Source organism: Hemicordylus capensis, chromosome 3 (assembly GCF_027244095.1).
Source record: "Hemicordylus capensis ecotype Gifberg chromosome 3, rHemCap1.1.pri, whole genome shotgun sequence".
In the NCBI taxonomy this organism is placed as follows: Eukaryota; Metazoa; Chordata; class Lepidosauria; order Squamata; family Cordylidae; genus Hemicordylus; species Hemicordylus capensis.
The window spans coordinates 175,860,640-175,886,295 of record NC_069659.1 but is presented as its reverse complement, the minus strand read 5'-3'; the positions used below and the strand labels follow the sequence as shown (position 1 = coordinate 175,886,295).

Genomic DNA, 25,656 nt, shown 5'->3' with positions numbered 1-25,656 from the left:
GAAGAAAGAAAAACAAGTCAAAATAATCGACATAGCAATACCAGGGGATAGCAGAATAGAAGAAAAAGAAATAGAAAAAAAAATCACCAAATACAAAGATCTACAAATTGAAATTGAAAGGCTGTGGCAGAAAAAGACCAAAATAATCCAAGTGGTAATTGGCGCCCGGCGTGCAGTTCCAAAAGACCTTGAAGAGCACCTCAACACCACAGGGGCCACAGAAATCACCATCAGCCAATTACAAAAAGCAGCTTTACTGGGAACAGCCTATATTCTGCGACGATATCTATAACAACAGCAACAACACTGACAATAAAATTCAGCCATCTCAGGTCCTTGGGAAGAACCTGATACCTGGATAAAACAAACCGGTCAATAACACCTGTCTGACTGTGTAAACAAGAAATAAAGGCTGCATTCACACATAATGCGGAACTTCGGGTCCATTCCACTCCCACGCCACTCTCCTGTCTGAATTTGGACATAACAGAGAGCAGGGATCCTACAGTCATTACAACTGCAGAGAGGAGGAGGATCTGGCTGTGCAGGTTTCCTTCTTTCATGAAGGACAGCCCATGCAGGCAATGACAGCTGGAGAGAGGGAGGGAGGAGCTTCCTCCCTCAACTCCTGTTTGAGGGAATTCAGCCTGTGCTTCTGAATTCAGATGTAACGCAGATTGCATTACATCTCAGGTTGGAGCGGCAAAACTCACTACAGCCCGAGGGTACAAATTGGAGTTTGGAGAGTGGAACCTTGGGTCTCTCTCCATGCAGAACGAGGGTTCCGAGGGGCTGTCTTACATTCAGATGTAACAGTCTGGCAGCTTCTGGCCCCTTCAACTCTGGTTCCGCATTACATGCAGATGTGGCCAGAGTATTCTTGACATGTTTGGCAGGAGTTGCATTCCACCCATTTTTCCCCGGTGGTAGGAGATCCTCAGACAGGGTTATGAAGTGCGCATGCCCGAGACAGAACTGGACCATCTGACTCTTTGTAGGCGTAGCAGCCCCAGTTCCAGTTCTGTCTCGCTCGGGACTAGACGGCTATTGAGAGAGCGCTTACATTTTGAGAGAATCTTCCTTCTGTCTCAATTTGGTTGAGTGTTTTCAAACTTTCGACAGACTTTCGATTTAATCGCGGTCGCGCTACGCACTCCGTTTTTCTCCTTCCCTATTCTAATTGTGTGAGGGGGGGAAGAGAGTCCATTCTGTTTTCGGCACCAAACTTGACTTGACTAAATTTACTATTTTTTATTTCGATTACTAACGATTTGGCATCCAAAATATTGAACATTTATATTATTTTGTGCGTTTTCAATCGACCTCATGGACATTTTCCATGCCAAGGAACTCCTACAGGGGTCCTTGTCGGAGGCTTCGCAGTTGCCGCAGTACCTGGGCAACGCGCGGGAAAACCTCTCCGCTCCCAATCTCTGTCGAAATGGCGGTGGATTGTCTGGCTCCCATTTCTGCTGCACCGGAGGTGCTGGCTGGGGAAGCACTGACTACAGGGCAGGCTCCGCCCAAAGCCCTGAAGAAAGTGAAACAACTAGGGGAGCAGGGAACCAAAAAGAAAAAGAAACGAAAAGAGTCCCTCACGAAGGCGGAGGGACACAAGCGCCTTAGCGAATGGCTGCTAATTCAAGCGGTTTGCCGGCGCTCAAAGACAAAATTGGCGGGAAATGGCGCTAAAACAAAGGAACTCCATAAAAAGCATTCTAAGAATGAAAAGAATGGCCGGTGCCCAGTGGGCAATGTACCGGCAGATACAGAAAAACAAGTTGTTATGCCACTTGGGGAAGCCTCAGCACAGCCTGGGTCCTCTATGCCTGCTGTTCCTGCCCATAGCCGGGTTCCTTCTCCAATGGCTCAAGGGTTAACTGTAAGTAAGGACCCCTTTTCTCCAGCAGCCACTCAGTGGCTTAAGGAGTTTTTCATGAGAGAATTTGGGTCTATGCAACCTAGGGCGCAGCTGCCTAATGAAACTGCAGGTCAGCCAGTATACCCACCTGTGACAGAACATGTGCCCCTACCTGCTCCTAGGTTAGGTCGCAGGCGGCAGCCCAACAGGCGCGGTTCAGAAAGACTGTCTTCCTCTTTGCCAGATTCCAGCCCTAGGTGTACAGCCATACCTCCTTCAGAGATTGGTTCCTTCCTCCCCAGATTTTTACCACAAAGACCTAGGAAAAGGCACAGACACTCTCCTTCCTCTTCTTCTGTCTCAAGTGGGACAAAGAAATTTAAGAAACATAGACAGCCTGTTCCAGTGATCCCTACATTACCATTACCTGCACAACCTGTTCCGGTAGTCCCAACTCTAACTCCACCTGTACAGCCCATGGCTCCTGTTAACCCCAATCCAATTACCCTACCCAGGCAGCCTACCTCTCCGTTAGGTTCTCGTTCCTCATCAGGGGAACTCTCACCACAGATGCCCATAGATCCTGAGTCTGATAAAGAAGAAGGGGAACTGTCGGAGGAGGAGGTCGCTCCCCCCATTCCCAATAATGCTAGACTCTTTGCCTCACCAGATTTTGAAATTCTACTTACAAAAGTGAAACGCATTATTAATGATGTCTCTCCTCCAGAACAGGAGGGCACTGCACCCACGTTGGATCAACAGGTTTTTCCGGCATCGGAGGCGGTGGGTCCGGTGGTCCCTTTCCCGCCATTGTTTAAAAGGGTGTTATGCGCCGAATGGCAATGCCCTACAGTGGCCAAGCCTATAGGCAATATACCAAAAAAGCATTACATGGTGTCTAATGATATAGCCAAGCTCCTTGCGACCCCCAAAGTCGACCCACCGGTGGCACGACTGGTGTCGGGGGCAATTGTTCAAGCGGAGGGGCAGGAACAATTACAACAAACATGTAAACAAAACAAAACTAGAGAGAGGGAGGGTTCCACAGAATGGAGAAGCCTGATAAAATTGTACAGGAAGCTACCTGTAGATCCACCCCTCAAGAGAGCAGCTGGCCATTTCCGGCACTCAATTAATAGAGAGGTTGTATCCCCACCCCACCCCCAGCAGCAGTGGACAGGATTCTGATGCTTTTTAAAATCTATCTATCTATCCTCTCTAATAAAACGCTTGGTGTCCGTCCATGGATGGACACCAAGCGTGTTTTCGTGCCTCGCCTGTTCTGGGCATGCGCAGAGCGCATGCCCAGAACAGAGCCAGGGAGGCACAAACACCAGGACCCGGCGACCATCTTGGGTGGCCAGAAACGGCCACCCCGAAGAAGCCGGGACTGCGGAGGAGGGGGAGATTGGCCGAGGCGGCGGCAGAGCCGCCGCCTCGGCCATTAGTGGCAGCAACAACCAAACGAGTGCCAGCACACGCCAAGCAGCTGGGGCAGCCAGAAACAGCCGCTCCAAAGAAAACGACAATGCGGGGGAGGGGGAGACTGGCTGAGACGGCGGCGGCCATTAGCGGCGGCCGGAGAAGACACGGCCGCCAGAGACAACCAGAGCCGGCCGCCCCGAAAGAGCCAGGGGCAATGGCGGCAGCCAACAAACAGGACAGAGGCCGGAGAACCCTCAAAGATGCAAGCTATCAACGTCCCCTCATTCCCCCCCAAAAAATAAAGAAAACACCCTTCCTCATTGCGCCGCCACCGCCTATCACCCTCCCACCCAACCTGCAAGCATCCAAGATCCCTCCAAAAAAAAAAAAAAAAAAAAACCACCCAAAAATGCAGAGCTTACCAAAACAGCTCCTCCCTGTGGTAAGCCTCTGCCTAGACTGCCAGCATGGACGTGAGGAACGCCTATTGCGTCACTTGCGTCCATTAAAGCAGTCTAGGAAGCAGCCTAGCATAGAGAGGAGCTGTTTTGGTAAGCTCTGCATTTTTGGATTTCGTGTTTTTTTTAGGGTTCTTGGATAAGGGTTCTTGGAGAGAGAGAGAGAGAGACAAGGGAAAAAATAAAAACAAAACCCCAAGGGACACAAAGAAACACACAAAAAACAAAACAAAAAAAAAAGGGAAAAGGGAAAGCTAGCGCCCGTTATTATAACGGGCTTTAAAATACTAGTCTATTATATTTCTATACTACTTTTACCAAAAAAAAAACCAAACAAAAAAATTCCAGCCTGAGTTAGACTGCTTGTGTGCAGCACCAGGATCTGTGCGGATCCTGGCACTTCCCGGCCACCTAATCCTGCTTTCAACCCTTGTCTTTAGCCAGGGTTAAGGGTGCAAGTGAACTCTTAACCCTGGTACTGGATTGGTGTGCAGCAGCCCGAAAGCTCGCAGAGTTGGTCTCCTAGAGTGTTTGATTCATGGGTGTATCCCCAAATGCACCGTGCTTATCATGCACTGCATTGTGGGATATCCGCATCCCAAGCTCTGGAGATCCATGCTGCCAGGAGCAGCAACATGCACCAAAGACTGGACCAGCTATTATCTGGGAGAAGGTAGGTTTGGCCCTGCCTTCACCCCACTCGTGTCGTCCTGCCCAATCATGTGCATAGGCTTAATGTGTCTAAAACCAGACAACAGAACATTATTGCCTACAAATCAGTGTTCGGCTCCCCATAGGCTTCCCCAAACTGCGGCCCTCCAGATGTTGCTGAACTACAACCCCCAGCATACCCAGCCACAATAAATTGTGGCTCAGGATGCTGGGAGTTGTAGTTCAGAAACATCTGGAGGGCCGCAGTTTGGGGAAGCCAGGGTAAGAACATCGTTGCTCATGAAGTGAAATATTTTGGAATACCACACAGTGCAGTCCCAACACATTTCAAATTTATGCCATTTCTTTTGAAGAACAAAAAAGAAGCAGATAAAAAATGTAAGCGCCACTGCCATTATATGATGCTATTTTTCAGGGTATTTTTTTGGTTTTGTTTTTGATCAAAAATGTACTTATGAAAGAATGATCAGACAATAGAGTTTGCTGAATTTTATATTCAAGGATACGTTTAGAACAATCGTACAAAACCTCGTTGGCTGCTGAATCACATAGGTGGGTTAAAAAAAAAATCTGTAAGGAGAAATGCAGGGGTATCTGGGCAAGGTTGATATAATCTAAGATTATTGTTATAGGCCCTGCAAAAAGAGACCAGAAGTAGCTTTGGGTCTTGTGCTTCAAAAGTCTGTTGTGTGTGCATGAAAGAAAAACCAGCATCCATTTTAGATTAGGCTTGCCACAGAATTATTTCAAAGATAAAAGTTTATGAGGTAGGTGAAGAATGTCTTCACACTGGGCAAAGTTGATAAGCTTGAGATGAGCATCACCACAAAATTTCACCCACAGTAATTTTTTTGAGGCATTTAAGGGAAGTCATAGGAGTTCAATAAGACAGTACCGGTGAGGGGTGGGAGGTGGAGAGAAAGGAAGGGAAATTGTGTTCATCTGGCCAGACCCTGAGAATTTGTTTCTGTCTCACCCTTTACTCAGGTACAAATCAGCTTGGTGTGAGCCAAAGGGTAAGAAGACAAGGGCTCTCACCATTTGGCTCTCAGCCTGTGGATCGGAAGCCTGTAAAACACATTGCACAGGGCTGGGTAAACTTGCCCCTCCAGATGTTTTTGAACTACAACTCCCATCATCTCCAGCCACAATAAACTGTCACTGGGGATGTTGGGAGTTGTCGTTCAAAAACATTTGGAGGGGCAAGTTCACCCAGCCCTGCATTAGAAGCTGAAGACATCATTTCGCTTTTCCATGTCAGTCTATTTTAAAATATTTTTGGTGATTGTTGCTTTGATATTTTAATTTCATGGACACACTTGTTTAATGGTCTAGAGGGCAGATTACCCCCCCCCCTTTACCTGTGTTATGGTGGGGACAAGGTCTCAGAAAGGCTGCTATAAAGAAAATGCAGTTCCAGAAATCGGTTTTAGAATTTCTGAGGCATTTAAGTTCTATAAGACAGTACAGGGCGGGGGTGGGGGGTGGCCTTAAACTAGAAATGAGTTTTAGAATTTTGCTGTCCTGTGGGGAACAAGGGTAAATGGGTAGGTTTTTTGTTGTTTTTTTTAAACCCACCCTCCTACAAGTACTGACTGCAGCTCTCCCCTAATAATCCCCTTCCCCACCATGTGGCAGATAAGAATGGTACTAGAAATCTGCACCTGGAAGATTTTGCTGATTATTTTTATTTTATTTTATTTATTTACATTTTATATCTCACTCTTCCTCCAAGGAGCCCAGAATGGTGTACTACATACTTAAGTTTCTCCTCACAACGACCCTGTGAAGTAGATTAGGCTGAGAGAGCAGTGACTGGCCCAGAGTCACCCAAAACAATGAGAAAACTGGTAAGTGGTCACTTGATCCTGAAATGTTAGGCAGTGTTCTGTTCTGTCCCCTGCTAACTGAGCAAAGAGGCACTTTTTTAAAGTAGTGGTTCTCTTTATTTAGCGGTGGGGGGAGTAACTGGCCATATCTGTCCCCAGCACAGCATCCCTCTGGTGGCTGTTGCTGGTGTCCGTCTTATGTTTCCTTTTTAGATTGTGAGCCCTTTAGGGACAGGGAGCCATTTTATTTATTTATTTATTTATTTATTTAAACCACTTTGGGAACTTTTGTTGAAAAGCGGTATATAAATATTTGTCATATTTGTATTTGCATTCTCTTATATGAACATTGCATTCCACAGCTCTCCTTACAGTGCAGTGAATCAGCCAACCAAGAGTAGACCTGGACTTCTCCACTCACCTGAATGAATGCCTGCTCTCTCATCTTAGGTCACTTCTCATAAACTTTCAAAGCATCTGGTTTTCTGGCCCACCCTTTCCTGTCTGGGATTTTCCTCTGGACTCCTTAGAAGGCTGTATTGTTCAGCCTTGTACACTCCCACCACTTCCTTCTCCTTCTACGATCCCATTGTATCCCAATAGCATCAGAACCTCCATCTTTGCTATTTTTAAATAACAGAGACATGTACACCATGTTGGAGCTAAAAAGACAAAGTAGCTTGCATCTGCTGCTGCAGGGGGTGGGGTGTGTGTGGGGGAATCCTGTAGGAAATCACCTTGCAGTACCTAAATGGCTGGGCTGGGCTGAATTGGCACCTGAGGCCTTCTCCTAACTGACTGCAAAATATATCAGTCCAGCCTGATCTGCTTCTATGCAAAGAATTCCCTCTTTTTAGAATATGTGCACCTGAGTTTATACTGCATTTTGCCTTCAAAAGCAAACAAGGAGGAAAAAAGGAGTCCAAATCAAGAGAAAATTAAAGAGGTGCAATTGGAAGCTGTTTCGAATGATTCAATATTAGATGCACAATTTCTGTTTGCAGATAATCATTTGTAATGAATGGAGGATGTCAGCTGCTTCTACAAATAAGCAGCTGTCACAGAGGGAAAAAGAGTTCTGGCAGCCGCATGAGCATATAACAAACACTGAAGGGAGATAGAGATGCTTTGGTATAAATGAGGACCCAGATAACCATAATCCCGAGGATCAAACAGACAAGATCAAATTCTCTGTCGTCAAATTCAGGCACAGACTAATAGGTGTCAGAAACAGATTGGAATTTTACATCCTTAATGGTTTTATTTGAAGAAAAATCACGTCAAGCCTACAGCTAAAGAAAATAGCATGAATTTTGGCAGTTTGCATGGCCATACAGCTTCATCCTGAGTCGAGCTCAATACTGTGCAGGCCACCCACCTTTTTGGCATTTGGTTAAGAGTGTAAGAATTGCCTTGCATTAAAAAAGAGTGCATCTAGTTCTTTTCCCAACAGCAGCTAAAGAGGTACTTCTAAATATTCTCAAGCAGCACAAGGAAAAAGGAATCTGTCCTGTTTGTCCCCAGCATTTGTTGTCCAAGGATATACTACTATAATAATATGTATATATAAGTTCTCAAAGCAGTTTACATAGAAAAATAAATAATACATCAAGAAGATGGCTCCCTGTCCCCAAAGGGCTCACAAGCTAAAAAGAAACATAAGGCAGATAACAGCAACAGCTACTGGAGGGATGCTGTGCTGGGGGTGGATAGGGCCAGTTGCTCTCCCCCTAAGAGAACCACCACTAGATGCCTCTTTGCTTAGCCTCTTTGCATGATTTCTCAGAAGTAACTCCTACTGAGTTCCATGAGGCTTACTTCCAAGTAAGTGTGTACAGCATGTTAGTCTTAATCACAGAGAGCTAAACATGTTGCTAGCTCAGAGCCACAGTTATCCCCAGGAGGGTGCAAGAAGGGCTGCTCCCCTCTCAAATATTACATTTAAATAAAACTGGTGTGTAGAAATGAAGGCACTCTAGTGCCCAAGGACAGCCCAATACATGTTTCTCCCTGAGGCAAAGCACTGTATGAACCCCCCAGACTGTGAGTGGATGAGGAGCATTCCCAGGCCTTGCGGCCGAAGGAGTGGTGGCAGCATGTGAGCCATCTCAGGCTGCATTTGGACATCACACAAAACCAGAGTTACACGTGGCTGGAGTTCATGTTACTGTGTGTCTGAATGCATGAAACCACAGTTTGTACCCTAACTCAATCTGAGGGTTCACTCACCAAACTCCAATTTGCACCCTTAGTTTGAAGTGAGGTTTGTTGCTCGGGCCTCCGGTTTGCAACTTACGTCTGAATGCAGAACTGGAGGCAGCCTTCCCTGGGGAAGTTGAGGGAAGGATGCTTCTCCCTCTCTCCATCCATCAAAGACAGGTAAGCACATGGAGGGGTGGAGTGGAAACGGGGGCCCCAGTTCTGTGTTATGTCTGAATTCAGCTTCAGACTGTGCACCAAGCCAGGCATTAGTGGTGGCAGCACTCCTAAATCACATTAGGTGTGGAGAGAGGACGAAGAAGAGATATGCCTCAGTGGGGCAAGGGGAAATAAGAAGGCCCAGTGGAGTGGGAAGGAAGGTGGCAGCAGTCAACGGAAGGCCCATGGGAACAAATTAAAGCTCTATATCTGTCTAGAGACCTTCTTTGAATTGCTGTGAAATAAGCAAACTGAAGCTATTTGTTACAGGTTGCTTCTGAAATGCAGATGAAATTAACTGAGGACAACTGGTGCAACCCTGAGCTATCTTTCTTTATACCAAGTTTTTGGGAGTGACTGGAACTCTCTGTGGTGCAAGCCACTGTTTTTGCAATAGCTGCAAAATAGCTGGGTACCTTTAAAATTAACAATTTCCAACCACAGAGGAGCAGCTTCGGAGGGAGGAAGTATTTGGAAATAAAGGTCTCCTAAAATAAAGGAGAAACTCCTCAAATGCTTCACGGGGGGGGGGGGGGTGGGAGCAGGAGAGATCTGCAACCCTGTACAACAATTTATCTCCAGAACTAGACAGCCAGTTATGCCAATGCTTTTATTTTACCTTTTCTTCAATAAAGTTGCTCTGGTCAGCATCCTTTTTGTACATCTCTCTTCAAAGGAATAGTCTTAAGAGAAGAGCTGCAATGGATCTTTGGAATCTGTCTGTAAGATTCTTTTCAGCATTTCTCTGATTAGTGTCTCACTAGCAAAATGCCCATGACAGCTGGTGTGTGTGTGTTTAAGTAGGGCTTGTATGTTGAAAATGGGAGGTGATGTAGTGTTGCCAACAGTCCCTTATTATACGGGAAGTCCTGTATCTGAAGCAAAAATCACTTGCCCCTTACGATGCTGTTTCCCCCATATTATTTGCAGAACCTGGGGTTCTCCCTCACCCCTCAAGGTATTTGCATTCAGCCCTTTGAGGTCTGGGTGAAATCCATATTATAATGTGAAAGAAACAACAAAGCTCACAAAAGAAGCCTCAATTGCTCTGCAAACTTACAGGAGCAATTTACTGAGTTTATGTCATGCTAATTGTTTTCTTGTCAAATGTAAATAGACCCACAGATTCCTGCTAACTGACTCACTACTTCTTGCAGATAAAGCAGCCTTTTAGTGAGGCTTTCAGTTATAGCCAGGGCAAGATGGAGTGGAGATATACGTGTGTGTGTGTGTGTGTGTAAATCTGGGGGATTCTCTTAATTTTTCACCTGGCACTTGCTTCATGTCTAACTGGGATGGTCTAACTGTGAAAAAGAAGCTCTGTGAAATCACGGGGCTTGTGCTGTTTTGTTTTTACAAATGCATTGCTGCTCAAGCTTCAGATTACTCAAGAGATGACCCCACTCCCAAGACACCACGCCCACACACACCCCCAACTTGTGTTCCTTATTCAGGCACTAGAATGTTGTTGTTGTTGTTGTTGTTTATTCGATTTCTATAATGCCTTTCCAAAAATGGCTCAGGGCAGTTTACATAGAGAAATAACAAATAAATAAATAAGATGGATGGATCCCTGTCTCCAAAGGGCTCACAATCGAAAAAGAAACCTAAGATAGACACCAGCAACAGTCACTGGAGGTACTGTGCTGGGGGTGGAGAGGGCCAGTTACTCTCCCCCTGCTAAATAAAGAGAATCACCACATTAAAATGTGCCTCTTTGCCAAGTTAGCAGGGGAGCATGTTGTCAACCCTAGAGGTGAGATACGAGTTGCGAAGCCCCTCAGTAAGGAATTGAGTCATTTAGTGTCCATAGTATAGAACAGGTTTTGTCCTCATTGCAACAGTGGCCCATTTACTGCTCTGTCCCAAGGGCAGTTTCTGCACTACCCATGCTGCTGCATGCAAGTAAAAAAAAGTTTGGCAAGAGCAGCTGCACAAATTGATGGAGTTGTGCAGTTCCACACCTGCCAAAAATTGTGCAAACAGTTGTACAACACTAGGGTCAGTATTTCAAATGGCTGACGTATTGTGCAATGTTATGCATGCAGTGGAACAACATCATTTGCATGATTGCTCAAGAGCGCTGTGGTGCAAGCACAAAGTTTGCACAGAGCCGCATGACAGTGCACCCATTATCTATAATGGCTGCACTCTCATGCAACTCTGTGCAATTTGGGGGCTTGTACCACAGTGGTCTTGTGCAGCTGTATAAGCAGTACGTTCCACCACGTTGATAATGTTGTGCAGTATATCAGTCAATGGCCATAATGTCATGCTATGACAACGAAACTGCTTGTGCAATTTTAGGCATTTGCCGAACTATGTTCTTGTGCAACTGCTGCTGCTTAAAAAAAAAAGCATGCAGCAGCATGCACAATGAAGAAACTGCCCATGGAACACTACAGCATATGTCAGCCATTCTTCCCAGCACAGTACAATGAGGTGCAACAGAGGGGAGGCTCAATCTTTTATTCCTATCCCTGGTCACTTCAGCCATTGATATCGACTATCTTAATAAACGTGTCCATTCATCTGTTTAGCTTCATCCTGGATCCTGTTTCTTGGACATGCAAGAGTGTAATGGAATGTTGGGAACTGGTTCTTTTTAATACAGAGAGGCTGAAAAATATCACCACAATTTCAGATGGCTTTTCACATAGCTCCTGCTTCTTGTTATGCAAGTGTGTCCCAATGAAAACACAGATTGGTTATTATAAGCAAAATTATCAACCCATTTTCTCTGGTGCCAAAAATTATATTGGGCCTGGCTCGTGGTATCTGAACCCCCCTGGGCTTGGCAGTATACTGGTTTCTAGCTTCCAGAATAAGAGAGTTTGTTCTGATTTCCTCTGTTTTGTCTAATCCAGTCTGTCCACCCATCTGCCCAGCCAGCTATCTGTCTGGAGTCATATGTTGTGTTCTTGGCTGTCTGTTTATTTAAATATGTAATGAGCAAACTAATCAAATCAGCCATGTAAATTCACCTGGACTGCAAGAATATTAGTCATATTTTCTCTTTCCCCCCTTCAGCTGTTTGTGATGTTATAATGGGAATTAAATGTCCATCATCCATGGAGAAAAGTATGTAGCACAAATGAAATGCAGCTTCTTTTCTACTTGGCTTAAAAATAGTCACAATTTACACCAAATCATGAAAACAGTGCTGCAAGGGATAATACACACAGAACAGTGCTGCCATAACTGGTACAACTCCGCTGAAATCCAGCACTTGAAATCCAAAGAGAAGTGTGAGATAGATAGATAGATAGATAGATAGATAGATAGATAGATTAAAGGGACAATGGAGTCCCTTTAGATAAGGCAAGTAGCAAATAAAAAATAAAAAGAAAGAAAAAGGTTCCACCATTATATGCCTCAAAATTCTACTGTTTATCAATATGGCAACTGTTGGGCTAATAACTTTAAACTTACATTGCCGGATTTACTTCACCAAGTCTACAAATGTGTCTAATTTCAAAGAGATCTGATAACCATTGCCACAACCACAACAAGTTAAAAAGTGCTGAAAACTGGCATATGGCTCTCTTTTGCCCAAATTTTATCCAGGTGTATCATACTGTATATGTAATGTTACAAATTATTTGCTCGTTTAGAACTTGCTCTCCATGCACTCACATGGACAACGTGGGGCATCTTTGCTAGTCAAGAAAAAAAGTGGGGATGGTGGGGTGGAAATGCCAAAGATGCCATGTAACTAATGGTCAGTTCTTTATTTATTCATAGAACCTCTGGCCTGATGCATTTCGAGCTTAGGAGAGCTCTTCATTGGAGGTAACTGTATAATATGATATCTTTCTTTGGCGATTATATCCCACACCAGCAGGAATATCTCAGAAGTGCTCTTCACATCAGGCAAGAGGTTTTATGATTGCACAAAAACTGATTATTAGTTACATGGCATCTTTGGTATTTCCCCCTTTTCTCTCTTGGTTTTTTGGTGCTGCATTGTTCCTCTCTACCATCCCCTCCCATTTTTACAGCAATTTTGCTGGTGCCAAGCACTCCATCCTCCCAGTCTTGAATTGGGCCTCAAAAACCAAGAAAAAAGTGTGAATGCAGGGAGGGCAAGTTCTAAGCAAGCACAATTTGTGACATTGCATAACATCATTACTGTCATTCAACGTCTGTTAAAGCATCAGCCCCAGGTTCCAGTTTCTCAGCTTTGTGGAACTTGAGCCAACAGGAGGCAACCTTAACTCTAGTCTTAAACCAGTAGGATTTTAAACCACTAAATAGACAGACAGACAGCTTAGCCCCTGCTGACCCAGCTTTGCTCATTCCATCCCTAGACATGCATTAATAGGCCTATTAGTGATGCCAGAGAGGCTAAGCACCCTCCCAGACAAGCAGCTAACTCTCTGCTGCTCCCCCTGTTACCAGACCTCTGTGATAACTTGAGGGAAAGGCATATTTTACATACCAGAGTGCTTCTTTTTATTATCATCAGTCAATGTGCCCCTTACATCTGTCTGTTGATACCAGTGAAGGAGTATTGAAAGCTGATGCTCAAAAGTCTGCTTCTACTCACATCAGGTAATTGAACAGGATCTTAGATCTGCACCAAGTATGGACTACTGCATTCTCAGAGGTTACTCCACAAACTTGACTTGCCCTCCCATGAGATGTTCAGAAAAGCTATAACCAGAGGTGCACCTAGACCATTTTGGAGCCTGGACCTAAAGGCTTTTGGACACCCTCCTGCTGCAAGTTAAGCATCATTTTTTAACACGTAGGTTCTTGAGGGCACAAACCACGCCCCCCAGAACAGACTAAAGAAGATTTGGGGGGGCCCAGGGTGTGTGGAGGCCCTGGACTTTGGCCCCAAAGTCCAGGGGTAAGAGCACCTCTGGCTATAACCACTTTGTTTATCTCTTCTTCCAGGATTTAAACTGAGGAATGCAGATGAGTAGATCTCCAAATGTTGCTTCATTCCCCGCCCCACACCGCTGCTTCTGCTGCTTTGATGGCTTTACGTCTTGTGTTTCCCTAATTTTATTGATTGTTTTAATTGTTTCCAATGTGTTCACCACCATGTGACATGGGCGGAGAAAGCTATAGCCATATCCATAATACAGCACAGCGCTGCAAGGCACCATGGCTGACATCCTAACAAACATTCATGCTTCGAGGGACTGTGGGGATGCAACTGAAGCACAGTTGCACAGAGGTTTTAGCCCTCAGAGCACTCCTCATGCTCTTGAAGGGTTCTGCAAAAGCAGTAACACACTGCTGAGGGCCAGTGACATCTTTCCACTGTCGCAGAGCCTTTCCAGAGTATGGGGAGTGCTCTGGAGCCTAAAGTATCCTGTGGAACTGCACTGGCATGGGGAGATAGAGGGAGTTGCACAAGGAGTCCCATTGAACCCGTGCATGAGTGCTTCATTAGTGCTTAGATGTCAGCCAGTGCCACTAACCCTGAAGCCGGAAGTGGCAACAATGAGCACAATGGTGGCAGCTGCTTGAGAGCTGGTGTAGCATAGAAGCTGAAGAACAGCTGTGAGTCAGGATTTCACCAGTGTAAGTGTTGCTTCTGCTATAAATTCACAAGGTGGCCTTAGGTAAGCCACTCCCTGAAAGGTGAGGATAATAATACTTTCTTTATAGGGCTTTGTAAGGATTATATCAATAATACACATGAAGTCCTTTGCACTCTCAAAAAGCACTATACAAATATTAAGTATTTTTATTAGCGGTTGAGCAGTTTAGCATACCTGATTGTAATATTACTTTAGAACCCCAGTATGAAAATGACCACAAAAAGTAGAGAGACCTGCTTCAGAGTATTACAGAGGGAGATCAGTCTTAAAACTATCTAAGGATGCAAGAAATTTCTGTTGCTCCTATCGCAATGAGAAAATAGCATAGTTGTTGATGAGTGTCACAAACAACAGAAGGTTTGTGGATATTATTCCAGAGTTACAAAACCAGAATAGGCCAATTCACACGTTATGCTATAGCCACCCTGAGCAGTAGTAGTGTACTGGAGGGGTGGGGTATAAATATTTTATGTCCAATATTAGTATTAAAAGTTTACAGTGTACCCAGGTACAGATCTGTAGACAGGTAAGTTATTTATATGTTATGTGGCACACAGGTACAGAAGTACGCTTCCTATCTGTACATTCACCTGAAGGGCCTGTATCCAGATTCACTTTTAAAATTAACGCAGTAAGTTATTCACACAAACACACGTACACACAGACATCTGTACACTTTTACAGCATAATGTCTGAATTGGGCTAATGTACTGGGTGCATAAAATTAAACCAATTAAGTTAATTAAGCACAGGTCATACAGAGTGATTTAGATCCGCATTGCAAAAACTGTTTGTCTGTTTTTGAGGATAACTGTCCCAATCGTCAAAAGTACCAGAGTGTGGGAAGGTGGATGTATCCACAGAAGTAAAGGGAAGGCGTTGTATATTCCTAGTTGTACCCTGTCCAAAGTGGAAGAATTGGCAAGCCCAAATCATGTACGAGGTGTCCATCATTTCACTCAAAAGAAAATATCTTTATATCTATTTCAGTACATCAAGAATAATATTGCCAATCTACTTTGACAGATGGCAGATTATTTTTCCAACAGACTTTTCACTCACGTCCTCGCCAGTGCAGATAGAAGTCTTCTACAGACAACTGGCCTGAGGGTATAAATTAAAACGTAAACCTGAAAAATATCAATAAAGCTGTCAAAAATTGTATATTTCTCCGAGGAGATATATATATATATATATATATATATATATATATATATATATATATATATATATTTGCTTTGGGGTATAGCTTTTGCCTAAAGGCTCACTGATACTATCACCATTCATTGTGATATTATTATAAATCTGTACCTGTTGAAAGGGGTTTTCTGAGACTTTGCAGGGGTTTGAACATGAGTTGTTGAGGTGGGTTCACATTTTAACTGTTGCAGCTGGTGCTTTACTCTTATGATCCCAAGCCAAAAGAATGATGGTATCTTTTTTGCTCCTTCTCACTTTGGCTACCATGAGTGTCAAATCAGCTGCTTCAACCAAGCCAAAGAGAATGCTAATTAAAAGGGCAGGATGTGTTCCAGTTGTTCTAATCAAAGGGAGCTTAATCCCTTCATAAGCTGTTTGGCTTTGTTGGAGAAAAGTCTGAACAACCTTGTTACTTTTGATAACTGTAAGCCACTGACTCATGGCCCCCTGACAGCTAGCTGAGCATGTAATAACATTCCTCTTATTTGGGGACTGGCTTAGCTGGCTTTATAACAGATTATTGAGGATGTTAAAGTGAAATGTTAGTCTTTCTTTAAAGCCCTGTATTTTCCCTAGTAATTAAGGTGTGTGTGTGTGTGTGTGTGTGTGTGTGTGTGTGTACACACACACACACACACACATACACACAGAGTAGCACCCAACACAGTACAACGTCAAGGTCATGCAACACAGATAGAAGTCTTCAGTTCAGAGGTATTTGCTGTAGTCTTGTTCTGTAGTGTTAATGAGAAGAAAGGGAGTTTTCTATTATGAGTACATCATGATTTCACTGAACATTAATTTTTAAAGAACAAACAAGTACTTTTCATGTTAGAATGGTTGTTTATAAAAATAAAAGTAGTATTTTTTAAAAAATGGAATAGGGAGGGATGAGAAAAGGAAGGCATGATGTAACAGGCCTAAATACAGGTGAAACTCGGAAAATTAGAATATCGTGCAAAAGTCCATTAATTTCAGTAATGCAAATTAAAAGGTGAAACTGATATATGAGACAGACGCATTACATGCAAAGCGAGATAAGTCAAGCCTTAATTTGTTATAATTGTGATGATCATGCTGTACAGCTCATGAAAACCCCAAATCCACAATCCCAGAAAATTAGAATATTACATGGAACCAAGAAGACAAGGATTGTAGAATAGAACAATATCGGACCTCTGAAAAGTATAAGCATGCATATGTATTCAGTACTTGGTTTGGGCCCCTTTTGCAGCAATTACTGCCTCAATGCGGCGTGGCATGGATGCTATCAGCCTGTGGCACTGATGAGGTGTTATGGAAGACCAGGATGCTGCATTAGCGGCCTTCAGCTCTTCTGCATTGTTTGGTCTCATGTCTCTCATCCTTCTCTTGGCAATGCCCCATAGATTCTCTATGGGGTCAGGTCAGGCGAGTTTGCTGGCCAATCAAGCACAGTACACTGTATACTTTTCGGAGATCTGATATTGTTCTATTCTACAATCCTTGTCTTCTTGGTTCCATGTAATATTCTAATTTTCTGGGATTGTGGATTTGGGGTTTTCATGAGCTGTACGCCATGATCATCACAATGATAACAAATTAAGGCTTGACTTATCTCGCTTTGCATGTAATGCGTCTGTCTCATATATCAGTTTCACCTTTTAATTTGCATTACTGAAATTAATGGACTTTTGCACGATATTCTAATTTTCCGAGTTTCACCTGTATATGTCCAGAAGCTTCCATTTAAATGTAGCCACCATTGGTTCTGATAGGTCCTGCAATGGAGAGCCTCACTCTAGCTCCTCTTTCAGAGCTGCCAGCACTTGCCTGCCTATTCACGCATCACCTTCCACAGTGTGAGGAATCTTTTCACAGCACCAAAGAGACAAAGGAGAGTCACCAGATACAGCAACTTTGGCATTCATCTCTGCTTCTGGAAGAAGAATCATGTACTTCTAGAGGTGGGCAGTGGTGGTAAAGAGAGGGGTCTGGGATTAGAGCTCTCTGGTTGACATCTACCTTTGCCAATATGGGTACAACTCCATAGCTATTCCTGTGCTGGTTTAGGAATATGTGTAGTAATTTACACAACTCCAGGCAGACACAGAGCTCTTAGCAAAGCATTTTCATTGAACAACACACATGCTAAGTAAAGCTAGCAGATACAACAACATGGCAGATTCAACATACTACAGTACAGAGTGAAACCTAACTGCAGCTTCACTAAACAATTCAAAGTATCTAACGATCTTTCCCCTCAAGAATGCCTATACTAGACAAAAGTATATACAAGGTAGTGATGAAGCACCAGGAGGGTGTCCAATCACAAGTCGAGTCTCACAGGTGATTTGCCTCTCTGTTCAGGATAGCACTGGCCCCTTTCCTTCACACAACTGTTGGAGACAGCAAGTTCAGCACAGCTGACCATCTGTGAGGCTTCAGAAACAACCATGTGTTCTCCATGATCAGTTTCTGGTGCAGCTGTAGTGGATCCAGCCTCCTCCTGCTGCGCTGCTGATAGAAACGGAAAAGGTTCTGAGCACATTGGTTAAGCAACCCATGTTGGTGTCACCGCAGAGTCACACAGCTCATCAATGTGGTGGTGCCAGATCACACCTGGAGATACTTGGACAGTATATGCCGAGGGACCTGTTTGGTTATGGATAACATTTGGTTACGGACACCATTTGTTAGGTCCCCTGTAGTCAGGTGCCATCACAGCCTGGCCCTCTCACAACTGATGAGGCACACCACACCACTTTTGCAGCTGCTTGACTCAGGCTGTTGATTCTTGACAGGTTTGTGCAAATCAGGTTTCAACATCTCTCATCAGGTCTATTGCTTGTGTGGTATGTAAAATGAGTGTCAGGATGAACCTTGTGGGCAGAAGTCCTTACCTATTTACATACTTAACTGGAGCTTAATGCTTCTCTGATAGCTTCATGCTTTGCTTTTGTTTGTTCTATGTGAATAGTTCCACCTAGAGGGCAATGTCCACAGCATTAACAGTTTTTGTTTTAATGAACTATAGAAGTACAGAAAATAAAAGGAAAATATTAATTTCAACAGGAAGTCTCCTTTTTGCACATTCAGAAACCCATGGCTCAGGACACTGAAGGAGCAGCCAGAGAAACTAAAAACTGTCACAGAAATGCTACATAAAGCAAAATGTTAAATAAATGTTGGGGGGGTGGTTTCATGTTACCTAACATATCTGAGGAAATTTGAATGAAGCCCAACAATTTATATATGATTAGCAATATTTCTCAAGAGGCTCCACACATCCCCTCTCACCAGTCATTAATTGTCACCAATTTTCACAAATTTGGGTTTTCTCCTCAGGCTGAGTAGAATTTCAAGAGAACATCTCAGGAACTTCAGGAGAAGCTAAAAGATTTCCAGAAAAAATAGCCAAATCCTCCTGATTCACCCAAGATGAAATAATTGATTGTTAATATCCACATGCAAGAAAATACAGGTGGCCCTAGTTATTGGCAGTTCCAGCAATCGTGGTTTTGTGTATCTGCAATGAAGTCCTAGAGACCTACTTTCCAGATCTGCGACTGCAAAAATAGACAATTCTCGCCTATCCACAAGAAACTATTCTGGTTTCAGGGCTACCCGAAATGACTTCTGGAGTCATTTCCATTCTGAAGGCAACGTGGAGACATTTTGTGATGCTTTAAAAAAAAAATCCCATGATGTTTTGCTAAAAAAAGGCAGAGTACTTTATTTCTCTTAAACCCCTCCCCCCTTAGCCTTTTTCTTGCGTGTAGGAACCTAACACCTAGATTTCCATAGGAGTAAGGTTTCATTATTCACAGTTCCCGTATTTGCACCTATCTGTGAGAATGGAACCTCCACAAATAACGAGGGCCACCTGTATGGTACTTGTGACCGCTACATGAACATCTCTATTTAAAAAGCTTTCAGAGAAAGGACCACTTCCTTAGCTGATACGCATCAGTACCTCTTCTCATAAATTATTAATCTAAAGTAGCTTTGGAAAATTATGCTAAAATCTGTTCATAATATATTCAAAATTTTCAGCTTTTTGATATTTCATTTGGAATAAAAGCATTAAATCAGATTTACTAATAAAACACATTTGTTGAGATAATGTAATGTTCACTCTAAGGAGTTAATGGAGAATTAAATGAACCACTTCTCAGCTAATAGTTATCTATGAAAATCCATATCTTATATTTATGACTGGAGTATTCTTATTAGCTGGTTAATAATGACTTTTTTTACTACAGAAATTTAACCAGAGAAGAAAGCATACAGGAAAATGGTACTGAAAAATTTAGGTGGGTTTTAATATTCCTGAAGGCTAAAATAGCAAGTTAAGTAAATTATAAATTAGCTCTGTCAATGATGTCTGCAGCCTACTTCTCTGGATAAATTTTAAAACCAAGAATGCACTCTCCAGACATATCTGAAAATATGCCCAAAGGCAATGTAGAAACAGCACCAGCTAGTTTGGAAGGACAACTTTGGAAAAGCACACAGATTTGCAGCATATGAAGCCCTGGATCATTGACAATTCAATGGCTCCTCTAAGAAAGTATTAGTCTTGTTACAAGCATTTGAAAAAGACTTGCATTGTCCCTGTGAATGTCGTTTTAGGTGGTTGACGTGCTCAGGAATGGGGCTTTGCTCTTCAACCAAAATGAGTAGGGGAGTGACGCAGGTCATTTCCTGCGCCTGATGTCCATGTTTTTTGCTGCTATTAAGTGGTTCCCCACCCCACTCCGCAGCCCAATTTTGATGTCAGAAGTGAGCCAGGCAGGGAGAAAATTGGTTACAGTTACAAACTTCATTGGGGTAAGCTGACAGAGGAGATCGGATTTCACTTCCCTCCCTTTCACACTCCTGTTTCTTTGAAAAGTAGACCTGCCACCAACACAGTTGCATAAGTGAATTGGGCAAACACATGCAAGGCCGACCCTAGGGCTTTTGGCACCCTAGGCTGACTTTGGCACCCCCCACAATTTGTTAAATTATATTCTATTCCATACAAAATATAATTTTAACTGTGGAGAAACATCAACGTTATACTTGGAGGCTAGCACTGGCTGGGGCAGGGAACATAGGAAGCTGCCATACACTGAGTCAGACCATTGGTCCATCTAGCTCAGTATTGTCTACACAGACTGGCAGTGGCTTCGCCAAGGTTGCAGGCAGGAATCTCTCTCAGCCCTACTTTGGAGAAGCTAGGGAGGGAACTTGGAACCTTCTGCTTGTCCCAGAGCGGCTCCCAGAGCAATGCAGAAACAGATTATACCTTTTAAAAGTTGCAAGATGTCCCCCTGCTGCTGTCCTGCACTGCAGACCAGCTCCACATTGAGTCCACCCCACTGTGTGCCTGCGGCTACTCAGCTGGCTAGAGCTCACTCACAGTGGCCATTTGAGGGGTCAGTCTGGCAAAGATTTATCCAATTTGCCCCTCAAATGGACACCATGCAAGCACATCAATCAGCTGGTGTGGGGGGACTCTGCGTGAAGAGTGTCAGTGTGGTGTTGGGTGGCAGGGATTGGACATTTTATACAGTTCTAAAGGTATAATCTGCTTCCTAACCTACCCCCTGCCCCAGCTGCCATTGGGAGGTGTTGCTATTCTTGGTGGGAGCATCTACACTCATACACCCTCCTCCCAAGATTTGGTTTGCTAGATGACTGCCTAGGTCCACCTAATGCATGGGTCAGCCCTGAACACATGCTTAACATACAATAATTGCTCTCCCCCTGCTAAATGGAAGAGATCCGCCACTTTGAAAGGTGTCTGTTTTCCCATTTAGCAAGGTTAACACCACTTTAGGAGGTGCTTTGCATTAAGGAATTGGGACAATTCATCCCCTCTCCCCCACTCTCAATGGCTGCTTTTAGAGAAAATAAAATATGCTGGCTGACAGCCAGACTAGCACTGCACTGACATCCAGATGAACATTGTGCTGTCAAGAGAATGAGTGGTTTTCTCTGATCTCCCTTTCCCTCTGTGACTCCCAAAAATATGTCCCAGGGGTGACCCAGCCCCTAAGGGAGGCCAGTGAAAAGCACTTCTCCCCACTCACATGGCAGCACAGTGCTAGTCTGGATTCATTCATTCATTCACTGTTGCGCCAGTGCAGTACTATATGGATGTCAGCTATCTGATCGTGGATCTGCAGCATCATGTGCAGTTTCAGTCCTGAAAAATAGTATAGTGGTAATGAGAGGAATTCTATTGTGTTGTGTCAGTTGAAGAACTGATTGGCACTTTGAATGTAACCAACAGAGAAAGAGGCTGTGCTGATCCAAAAGGTGTGTGAAGAAATATCAAAATATCCAACCAACTAGATCTGAGCCTCACAGACTTTGGGAAATGCTAAACCGTTTTTGTGGTGGTGGGGGGACCTGTTATTCTTCCAGTTCCAGCCTGCTGAATGCTGCTCAAGCCAGCAAAGGAATCCCTGCATGCACATTGTCCAGAATTTTACCTAGTAAAATTCAAGCAAATTTGGTGGCTTCAGTGTGAGCAAAATATTTGAAGGGTTTTGCTGGAAACTAAATAGTGCAACAAGACTAGCCACATTTCTTGAGGGAGTTTCACACAGCCCTAGGTGGCCATTGAAACTCAGCTTCAAATGAAATTTGAAGCATATTTGTAGCAAAATCCTCTGAAGAATTTCATGGAAAGCTAAAATAAGCTAAAATGTGATGGCGTGGGGCATGTGGGGGGCACTTATGCATATTTCTACCCACTATTTTTTACTTCAATATGTCATCACTGTCACTTGACTATGATGGTTCTTTAAAACAACCAAAAAGAAAAGGAAGGATTTCTATGTTAAAACTCATTTCTTTTCCAATAATATGATTGAAAAGAGTGTCATTATTAACATAAATTGGGAATGGAGCTCTTGAGCTGAGAGGGGCAATCAGTAACAAAGAGCAGTAATAAGATAACAATCATGTTATCATCAGATGATGACTCCTTGATTGTGATGGATTAAACAATTGCAACATTTTATTACTTCCCTCCACTTCCCTCCTGCAGAAATATCACAGCGGCAATCATGTCAATTTTTCCCCATATAAATTTGGCTCCCACTGACTGCAGATCATTTATACAGTGTTGTTAAACCAGCATCTTAATGCAGGTGCTCCATGGCCATTAACATACTTAATGACCACAAAAGGAATATAGAGCTGGATCAATTAAAAGAGGGAGTTAGCCCACCCACAGCTTGCCGTCGTATGTGGGCCACCACTAATGAAATGGAGTTCTCTTGGGTCCTTGTTCTGAAGATCAAATATGCCAGACAGTTAATCAATTGAGATAGATATCAATTGGAGCTTGCACTCAGCTGGTTTTCACTGCATCTCTCTTTCTTGGAAAGGCAAGGAAGAAGGGAGGGGGGTGTAATCCAAGGAATGAAGGATAAAAGGGACCAATCACCAGCAGTAATTAAGGCCATTTTTTATTATTAGCAACACTTTTTATTGGATACATTGATTACTGAACAAATGATAAGAATGGCTGAAGAGGGAGGGAGATTTCTCTTTGCTCCCAGGGGTCACACAAATCCATTACACACCGAGCAGCTTGCCTTCTTTCCAAAATATCCATTATCCCTTCCTGCCAACCAAGCCAAGCAACTTTCCTAAATCCAGCCTACAATGGCATGTTTTCTTTTCCCATTTTGGAGCCTACTGATACGGCAACATTAGAACAGGAGCACAAGATATGTAGAATTTGAATCATCTACAAGCTAACTCAGACCAACAAATAAAAGATCTGGAGCCTAAAACACAATAGTGTTTTAGTCTGCAATATATACAATCAATATAAAGTTTTAGTATAGCTTTGTCTGTTTCTGCACCCTTTGGTGTCATCCTGATACAGTTGGATTTAAGCATGCTTACAAGGAATGACATCCGGGTCACAGCATTCACAGCTCTAGCCCACTAAACAGTTCAGAACTGAGGTGGAAAGAAGACAAAATATCAGAAAGGAACTCAGAGAAGACAGGAGACAACCTGCATCATACCAAGGTCCAGGGAGCATAGAGTGGCTCCTCTTTTCCTTTCCTCTCACATCTCAGCAAACAGCCTGAGGGAACATCAGTATAGAGAATCCGCCTATTCACCTGTATTCCTGAAGTTAGCAGTACAGAATGGGGTAAGTTCTGTCAGTGATGAAGGAGCCAAATACTTCCTCAGGGGCTGATAACCCAAATAGTTGAATGTCCCATGAGGCATTCTTGAAAGTGGAGATACTTTCCAAATTTATTTCAGAATGCCTCCCAAGCACCATTTTCTGAAGAATTTTCTCAAGTGGTTCCTCCACATCCCTGCCTTGGGACCTTAATTCTGGTGATATCTCAGTGGGTATGACACTACAATCTACCAAAACTGAATGTTGACATTCCCTATGCATGTATTACATAGATTTCTGTCCTGTGAACCAGATTTGTTCTAGATTATTCTCCTTTGCTCAGTTAGATGTGCACTTGAATGACATATCTGAAGGGCCATCGATGCACATCTATTGCACAACAAGTTCTCACATTCCCCATGTTTGCATACTGTCTGTTCTACAAGTCCACATATGCAATTAATGGCCGGATTCAAATTAAGTTGGTTAGACACATTTATTTCAATTATGCTTACCCATTACTATCTTAGTCTAGATCCAAGACATGTATCAGCACAGCATGAGCTAAGAAACGAGCCACGAGCAATGTAGTATGTTTAAAGGAACATATAAAGGCTATGGATACGAGCAGCACTACCCAGGTCAGTGAAGTCCTACCTGAGTAGGGCTGCTCATGTGCAGTGCTGGGATCAAAGCCAATGCCGGTGCTCCCTTCCCTGCAAGCCCGATTTTTGTACATGGGTGCTTACCTGGGTTAAAGGGTGTGAGCATGCCCTTTACCCCAGGTACAGGGTCATGTGTATGCAGCCCGAGGATACACAGAATCAGGTGCCAAAAGCACCCGACTCCCGGGAGAATCCCCCAATGTACCACACTCATCATGTGGTGCATTGTGGGATTCCTGGAGGTCAGGACAATGAGTCCTGGTCTCTAGAGATCTGCATTGCATGGAGCAGCATGGATTGTCCAGGCATGCACTACAGAGGACTTCATCGGGGGGAAGGTAGGTTCCATCCTGCCTGCCCACCTGGTCATGAGAATAGGCTTATTCTATTTCTCTTGTTGGTAGCAAGACTTAGAAGGGTATCCACAGTCACAGCCTAACCCAAGCTAGTGCAGACCAGCTCGAGGTCACTCCCGGCTCTACCACCACACCAAGCCCCACTATTTATTCCAGTGTTTAGCCAAGGTTAAGCAAGCCTGTGGTTCTCTTAATCTTAGCTGGCAATAGTCTGGGCAATCGCTGCCAGGTTAAACAGCTTCCCCCTGGCCTGCCACCATTTCCAGCAGTGAGCTGGGCAGGGGGAGAAGTGGCCATGCCAAGCTTGACAGCTGCTCTAATGAGAGCAGCCACTGTGCTCATGCCCCAGGGCACTCTGGGATATGGGAGGTGGAAGACCTCCCACTCCCAGCATTTTCCTTCACCACACTATTGCTCCTGTGGGCACGTGGTGTGTCAGAGGGGAGGACGGCAGCCACACATCTTCTAGGGAAGCCACGCAACCCTCCCCAGTGAGGTCATTTGAAAGACTTCTAGATGCAGCACAGTAGCAGAAAAGTCAGGATTCCCCCATATTAGAGCATGTGTGGTCCTTAGCACTGATGCAAAAATTAACAAATGTGTGCCTGTAATACGCCAGATCATTCAGACCATTTTATGAATGCTCGTATCTATTCATCTCATTTATAAATAATGAACTATTAGTTAAATGTTTTTCTGAAAGACACATGTCATTTCGGTCAGACATAATTACAACATAGTATTCTTTGTTAGTGCTGTATGACAGAGTTTTAAGCCAAGTTCCATTATTGAAATACACGGAAGTCATCCACACGACCTTGCTGGGGAGGGCAGGTGGGCTGTGGGGACAGACAAGCAGCCACCTTCTTCCCCTAAGCCACACCGCATGCCCACATGGCTGAGATGCTGGAAGCAGGAGGACCTCCCCCCGCCCGCATCCCAGGGTGCTGCAGGGCATGCGTGTGGCAGCTCTTCTTGTTAGAGCAGCTGCCATGCTTGGCATAGCCACTCCTTCCCCCTGGCTTGCAGCCAGAAATGGCAGCAGGCTGGGGTGAAGCCATTTAACCCAGCAGTGGTTGCCCCAATGAT

General features: G+C 43.9%; 1 long non-coding RNA gene across 5 annotated transcripts in view; it reads left to right on the top strand.

Moving 5' to 3' along the window:
• LOC128352332 (uncharacterized) overlaps window positions 1–19,502 on the top strand; it is a 33,481-nt gene extending 13,979 nt beyond the window's left edge. Inside the window, exons 2-6 of one of the 5 annotated variants that reach the window (XR_008320330.1) lie at window positions 6,152–6,266; window positions 8,498–8,624; window positions 13,218–15,331; window positions 17,218–17,367; window positions 18,749–19,502. This is a non-coding gene — a long non-coding RNA (uncharacterized LOC128352332). Of the gene's footprint in view, window positions 1–6,151; window positions 6,267–8,497; window positions 8,625–12,407; window positions 12,456–13,217; window positions 15,332–17,217; window positions 18,473–18,748 lie in introns of those variants that run through there. The other 4 variants (XR_008320329.1, XR_008320327.1, XR_008320328.1 and 1 more) reach the window with 4 other exon arrangements.
• The last annotated feature ends 6,154 nt before the right edge of the window (window positions 19,503–25,656 follow it).